The sequence below is a fragment of the Sinocyclocheilus anshuiensis genome, unplaced genomic scaffold (genome assembly GCF_001515605.1).
Source record: "Sinocyclocheilus anshuiensis isolate Anshui unplaced genomic scaffold, SAMN03320099.WGS_v1.1 scaffold283, whole genome shotgun sequence".
NCBI lineage: Eukaryota > Metazoa > Chordata > Actinopteri > Cypriniformes > Cyprinidae > Sinocyclocheilus > Sinocyclocheilus anshuiensis.
This window is the reverse complement of record NW_015549605.1, coordinates 3,625,600-3,632,239: the sequence shown is the minus strand read 5'-3', so window position 1 is coordinate 3,632,239 and position 6,640 is coordinate 3,625,600.

The following is a 6,640-nucleotide window of genomic DNA, read 5'->3' as shown; positions in this document are numbered from 1 at the left end:
ATAGACAGTGTCGATTGCGGCATTAAATTAAAATCTGCTCATGTTGCACCGTATTTCATTTTAGGCGTTTTTACAGTGTTGCGCATTTTAACCAATCACACACATATCTGTTGAGCTTAGGAATGCAGTGGCCAATCAGAGGCGTTCAGATGAGTCATCGTTCAAACTCATTAGTTTTGTTGAGTGCGCGCGCGTTCGCTGACTGAATTCCGGACTCTTGCGAATTCTCTCATCATAAACAACAAAGCGCAGATGTACGTACAATGTAAGTAAGAGATTCATTTAACAGTCTATACAGCTTCAGTGATTATAACCATAGTTTTGTTTTTTGAGAGTGCTTAAACTCGCGATAGATCAATATGATAATGTCACTTTGTTTGAATAACCGTGGAAAGGAAACGTTATATAATTATCCATTTCTAACGTTTTTATTAAATTGTAATCAAGTTAAATACAAATTCAGTCATATTACACATTTTTTTAACCTACATGACACCCATGTCTGGTTCTTGCCTAAAAAGACGGGTTTATGGTGTTTAATACATTTGGCTGCTTTTAGCCTTACCCTGGAGTTGGTTCACCCTCCGCTGCCCATAGCTATAAAGATAAGTAAACGAAATAAAAACTAAAAAAAAAATTATTGGAGTCTGTTTTACAAGAAAATACTCGTTTCAGTCTTTCAACCTCAAAATTTCACATTTATGTCAGCGTATTGCTATCTTTGTAGCCTAATTATTTAATAATTTATTAGCAATTTCTGAATATTTTTCTGAAAATTGTTTGTACCTCAAATTATTTAGGCTACACTGTAAAAAGAGAACTTTTACAATGTATATTAGGCTAGAGTAGTTTTTATGGATTTGCATGTGTTTTGTGTTTGTATTTGATAGCTATGTATCAATGTGTGCATTTCTTTGTAATCATTTATGAAGATTCTGAGTTACAAATTACCCTGTACATTTTTATTTCTTTATCCATTTAGTTGTAAAAAAATATTAGAATAGGTTTACAGGAAAACACTATTTCAGTCTATTCTAATTCAACGTAGCCTATCTGTGTAATTATTTATGAAATTTAGCAATTACAGTAAATTATTTTCAGTGCATAAAGGTGGCAATAAACAATGAATTGGTGCGAAGCAACATGCAATAAGCTATGTGCAATGCAAGGTAAATGTATTATTTATCCAACCATGTTATTAGATTGCTTTCATGTGTCGAAAATAGGCAAAAATGTCCAAACAGCGTCTGATTTAATTGGTGCATCCTCACATTTGGCTTAAATAGATTACCCCAACCCTGAGGGGGAGGAGAGCGAGATGAAGAGAGTCTGAGCCTTTACAGTGAATCCCATGTGATTGACAGGGCGGCTATATCCGTGCAATATCATCCCGCTCACGTTCTCATTGGCCTCTCCGTGGCCCTCCGCGGCTCCATCTGACGCGCGAATTAACCCCCGCCGCGGCTGGAGAAGGGCGACAGGTTCCCTAATCAGCGGCTGATTGCGGCGCGGCGCTCGGGGAGAGAGCTGCGGTGATTGGGGGTATGGAGGCTTTGATTGTTTTCAGTCAGCCTGACAGCTGAGGGATACTGCCTCTAATCAGCGTAGTCAAGATACTGGCATGAGTGGCAAATGAACAGTCAAGCACACGAGCAGGCGAGCGCACACAGCCTCGTTTAGATGTTGCGCATGGTTAGGCTACTGTAAATACGCGAAATAGAGCGTGGAACATTAATCCTACTTCTGTCTGTGCTGTGTGCGTTACAATTACTACTCAGACTGGAGATTATTCTAGAGAATCTTGTGTTTAAACAATGGTCGAATTGTAATAGAGCGGTAACCATTGCCCAGTTTTGTGCAGTGTTTACAACTCTTCCATGAACGTTTCTGCATTCACTTGTTTTTTTTTTTACCTTTGTGTGTGTGTGTGTGTGTGTTTACGATTGCTTAAACAGAAAGTGTGATTTTTGCCTAAAATATAAAAAAAGAGCAATAAAAACAAAATTCCAAACAAAATAAAATGCATAAATATTTTTTCCAAAAAAGTTTTTTTTTTTTCATTTATTTATTTTTGTAAAAAAAAAAAAGTGGTTGCATATTATTTATAGTTAGCATAAGGTTTCATTTAGTTACATGAATATTATAGTAAAATTTTACATTTTAATTGTATTATTTTATTTAATTATATCATTTATTCATTATTAAGTCATTAATTGATTATCTTATATATTGTTTTCATTATAGATTCACATCAAAACTTGTTTGTTCATTAAAAGCTTTATTGTTTTCCCTGAGTTGGACACAGTGCTAAATAATCTCAATACATATACATATAAATATATGATTTACATTCTGATAACAAGAACATTAAAGACATTCATGGAAAGCATGTCAACCACAAACATTATACAACTGCTTTTTTTGTTAATCGGAATTTCACTGACAAGAGAATTTAGATTTTAGATTTTAGAATTTAGAGAATTTAATTTTTGAAAAAATGGAGATCAATATTATTGATAACTCATAAATGTGGGGTTGATGTATAAACATTTTTATTGCTTAAATTCGGGACACTTGAGGTTCTCCTGAACTCTGGATGGTTGTTCTTAATCCGTATGATGAGCTTTTGGGAGCCGCTTACAGTCTGTTTTTGCTGGTTTTCCTCATTCATCTCCACTGGAGATCCAGAGGTCACTGAGGATCCGTATAAGGAATCTGCAGACACACTGACCTCATGGGGCAGATTTTCTATGGACAGGTGAAATGAGGAAAGGGTGCCTGTTGGGTAGGGATTTGAGAGTGACCCGTTTAATAAGTTCTCGATTGCAGAGTCAATAGTAAATGCGCTGTCTGGTCGAGTCCAGCTCTTCGCCGATCCACTCGTAAACTTCTATGGAAGCGTCTGGTGAACTCCCGAACGCTTCTTTTGAATTCCTCTCTGGAGTTGTGCTCACTTTTAAATAGGATTATGTAACATTTAGGCATGAAGTGGCAGATGAGAATCCCATATGCAGAGAAGAGCATCACCACCATCTGAACGTCAGATTTGTACCTGACCACATCAACCATGTTCACATAAATGGGTTCGAACAAAACCCAACTGATAATACAGATCAGCATGCTGATGCACTTTTCTTCATAGCACTCGGGAAGCTTCCGTCCTAGGAAGGTGAATCCAAAGCACACTAGAGCCAGAAGGCCGATGAAGGCCAGCATGGATGAGAAGTTCAGACCTGATCGCTGAGCTCTCAAAAACCTTGGGTGGTTCCAACCACAACCACAGACTGCAGATGATGCTCTGGATAATCACACAAAATCCAATGATCCAGTAGAGCAGGAAGAGTTTTCTCATGACCCGTTTGACAGCGGATTCATTCTGGAAGGCCAGCAAATGTTAAAAAACCTCATAAAGTGACATTTTCATGCCATGGGACCTTTAAAGTACTGACAAGGATGCAGGAGATGCACAGGGTTTGCACAATGTTTTACTGCTCAGAGTGCTTTATTTGATTGCAATGGGGGTTCTTTGGACATTCTTGACATTCATCTGTATCTGGAGAGGAATGAAAAGTTACATCTGTTAAATACCCATTATACTGCTGCTAAATCTTAATGATTGAGTTAATAAAATGATCTGAGTTTACTCTAAAAGGAAACGTCTGTCATCATTTACTCACCCTCATGTCATTCAAAACCAAACACTTTCAGTTCTCCTTTGACTTCTACTGTATTTTTTGGCCACACAATGTAAATCAATGGGAACCGAAAGTGTTTGGTTACCACACTCATCAAAATATCTTCTTTCGTGTTCCACAAAAGAAATAAATAAACAGGTTTGGAATGATATGAGGGTCAGTAAATGTTTGGAATGATATGAGGGTCAGTAAATGTTTGGAATGATATGAGGGTCAGTAAATGCTAACAGAATTTTTGGGTAATCTATTCCTATATAGAAATAAGAAATAGCAATTGCCTGGTTTATATTGTGTGTTTATATAAATTTAATATATAAATTGAAATATATATTTATATATTATAATATAATATATATTATACATTTAAATATATATTTTATTTATATAATATTTCAGATTAAACAACATATTTGCAAAATGTGGTCCTAAAGGGATAATTCACCCAAAAATAAAAATTTTCATCATTTACTCACCCTCATGTCATTCCAAACCTGTATGACTTCCTTTCTTCTTTTTTTTTTTTAATTCAATGTAACGAAAGTCAATTAGAAACTTGATACTGTTTTGGACTTTTATATGGACAAAAATATTCTTCAAAATATTTCCTTTTGTGTTCCGCAGAAGAAAGGATGTTTGGAACAACATGAGGGTGAGTAAATAATGACAGAAAGTTTCTTTTTGGGTGAACTACCCCTTTACTAAACCAGATTTCACACTTTCTTTCGTCACAGCACTTCATTCTTTAGTATGTGGCGTCAGACACTCACAGCGATATTTTCAACCCGATTTCTGTGTTTGTCAGTCAGGAAAAACATGCTGTTATTCTTGATCATGTAACATGCCAAAGTCGTCAGTGTCACATTTTTGATACTTTGTGTGTTATTTCCATGTTCCGCTTCCCAAATGTTGATATCATAGCCGGTATCTAAATCTCCAAACTTGCTGAATGAATATATCTCATTATCCATACTAAACATGGTTCTTGCCAAAGCACATTTAGATGGAAAAGATGACAATATACTTCAGCTGTTAAATATTTATTATTTGGTTTAACACAGAATAACAGCAAATTACTTGCTTACTTCAAGAGCGTTGGATATCGAAGCCTCCACGTCAGGTTTTTCGAGAACAGATGTCTTTAACAGCGTTAGCGATGGACCTCACAGCCAGCCCTGCTAAACACTGAACCAGGGTATATAGCTTTCTTCAGGGTTTCTCTTATTTCTTTGGTGGTTCTGCTTTTGCTTAACCCTCCTCTGACGAAGTGCTGCAGCATGGTGTTGTTTGGATGTGAATCAGGGTTTAGATCTAGTAGATTATCTAAGTACCTTACGAAGTCCCCTGAAACAAGGGTCATTCCAATAATTTTCCCCACTTCATTCAGGGGCCGGTTGTTTAGCACTTCGACTGATGTAGCCCAACGATCACCGGAAACGTCCAGATGCGTTGGGAGTGAGTTTCTCGAACAAACACGACGTGGTGAGGCTTGGCAAACGACACAATGACTTGAACTTTTGAGGCACTCTCAATTTGTTTGATAACTTCATTAAGTTTGCAATCTAAGCTTTCATCGTTGAGAAAATCAGGCAGCACGACACAAATATTTGTTTAGAACTGGCAGGCGCCTCAAGTCGGTCTGCAGCGTCGCGCCCGTTATCTCCGTCTGTGGTTATTATGCCAATCCAGGTCCAGTTGTGGTGCCTCAAAATTTTGGTGATTGCTTGAGCCTGGTGGTCATCTTCTAGCAAAGAAGATGACCACCATTATTGAATGGAATGTTATTCATTATTGAAAAAAAACGTTGACAGTGTAAGAAGAACATTGTAAGAAGAACATTATTGAAAAACGTTGACATAGTGTAACATAACTGACCTTATGACATTGGTTACTCAACCAAGCACATTGCTTTTTAAGGGCGAGAAATTTATTTTGGAATTACTTCAAATAGTTTATCACTGCACAGAATTCAGAATGCACAAACTTGGAAGACTAGAAAATTGTGAAATTGCAAAATGAATGAAGTTCAACGTCATAAAAGAAGTCCAATCGAACTCTTCCAATTTTTGGGAATAGTACAAATGAAACTCCATTAACGTTAAAGGCACAATATGTACGATTTATTTATTAAAATATCCGCAGAAGGAGCGGAAGCGGTCGACTGTGGCATAATAAAAGCTCTGCTGCTTTCGAGCCGTGTGTCACGCTCGTTCAGCGGCCTCGTTTCGCTTCGACGGCTTTCAGCCTCACCCTGCTTCATACTACGACGTTAATAAATCAATAGCTCATCCGTGAACATGATTTCTGCCCGAGTCCCGTCGGATTGCATTGGCTGTGGGGATAAAGACCACAATTCCCATGATCCACACTCAGTCACGGCGTCATCAAACTACGCCTTTGTTTCTTTGTTTATTTTGAATACGTGCCCTCTAGCAGCGAAAATTACATATTGTGCCTTTAATATAAAAATGCATGTCTCATAACAACACCTTTTTACCATAGTTAAAGGAATTTGCCACAAAAGGAGGTTGTATGTGTCCGACAGTTCAGGATGACGGACAAAATGGCAGATAGCAACAGCACCGCAATTTGATTGGCTACTTGGGTTGTCAGTCATTTATCTGCCAAGTAAATTAAACAAAACATACCTGTGTCATATAACCTATGGTGACATCCGAGCACGTGTCCAGGATTTTGTAGCCAAATGTGAGATTATTTAGCATGGAGGACTTTTGTTGATGGCCTCCACTGCTTCAAACATCATCAAGGATTGAACCAACCTGGATACGGTGAACCTGTCAGAGGGAACAAGTGTGCTTATCTCAGCCATTAAGAACAGGGGCTTTCATAGCAATCGATCTCATCCTTTTTGAACAGTCTTAAGAAAGAACAATCAATCAACAATCACTATTCATTATAATATGTTGATTTAATGCTCAGTTATTATT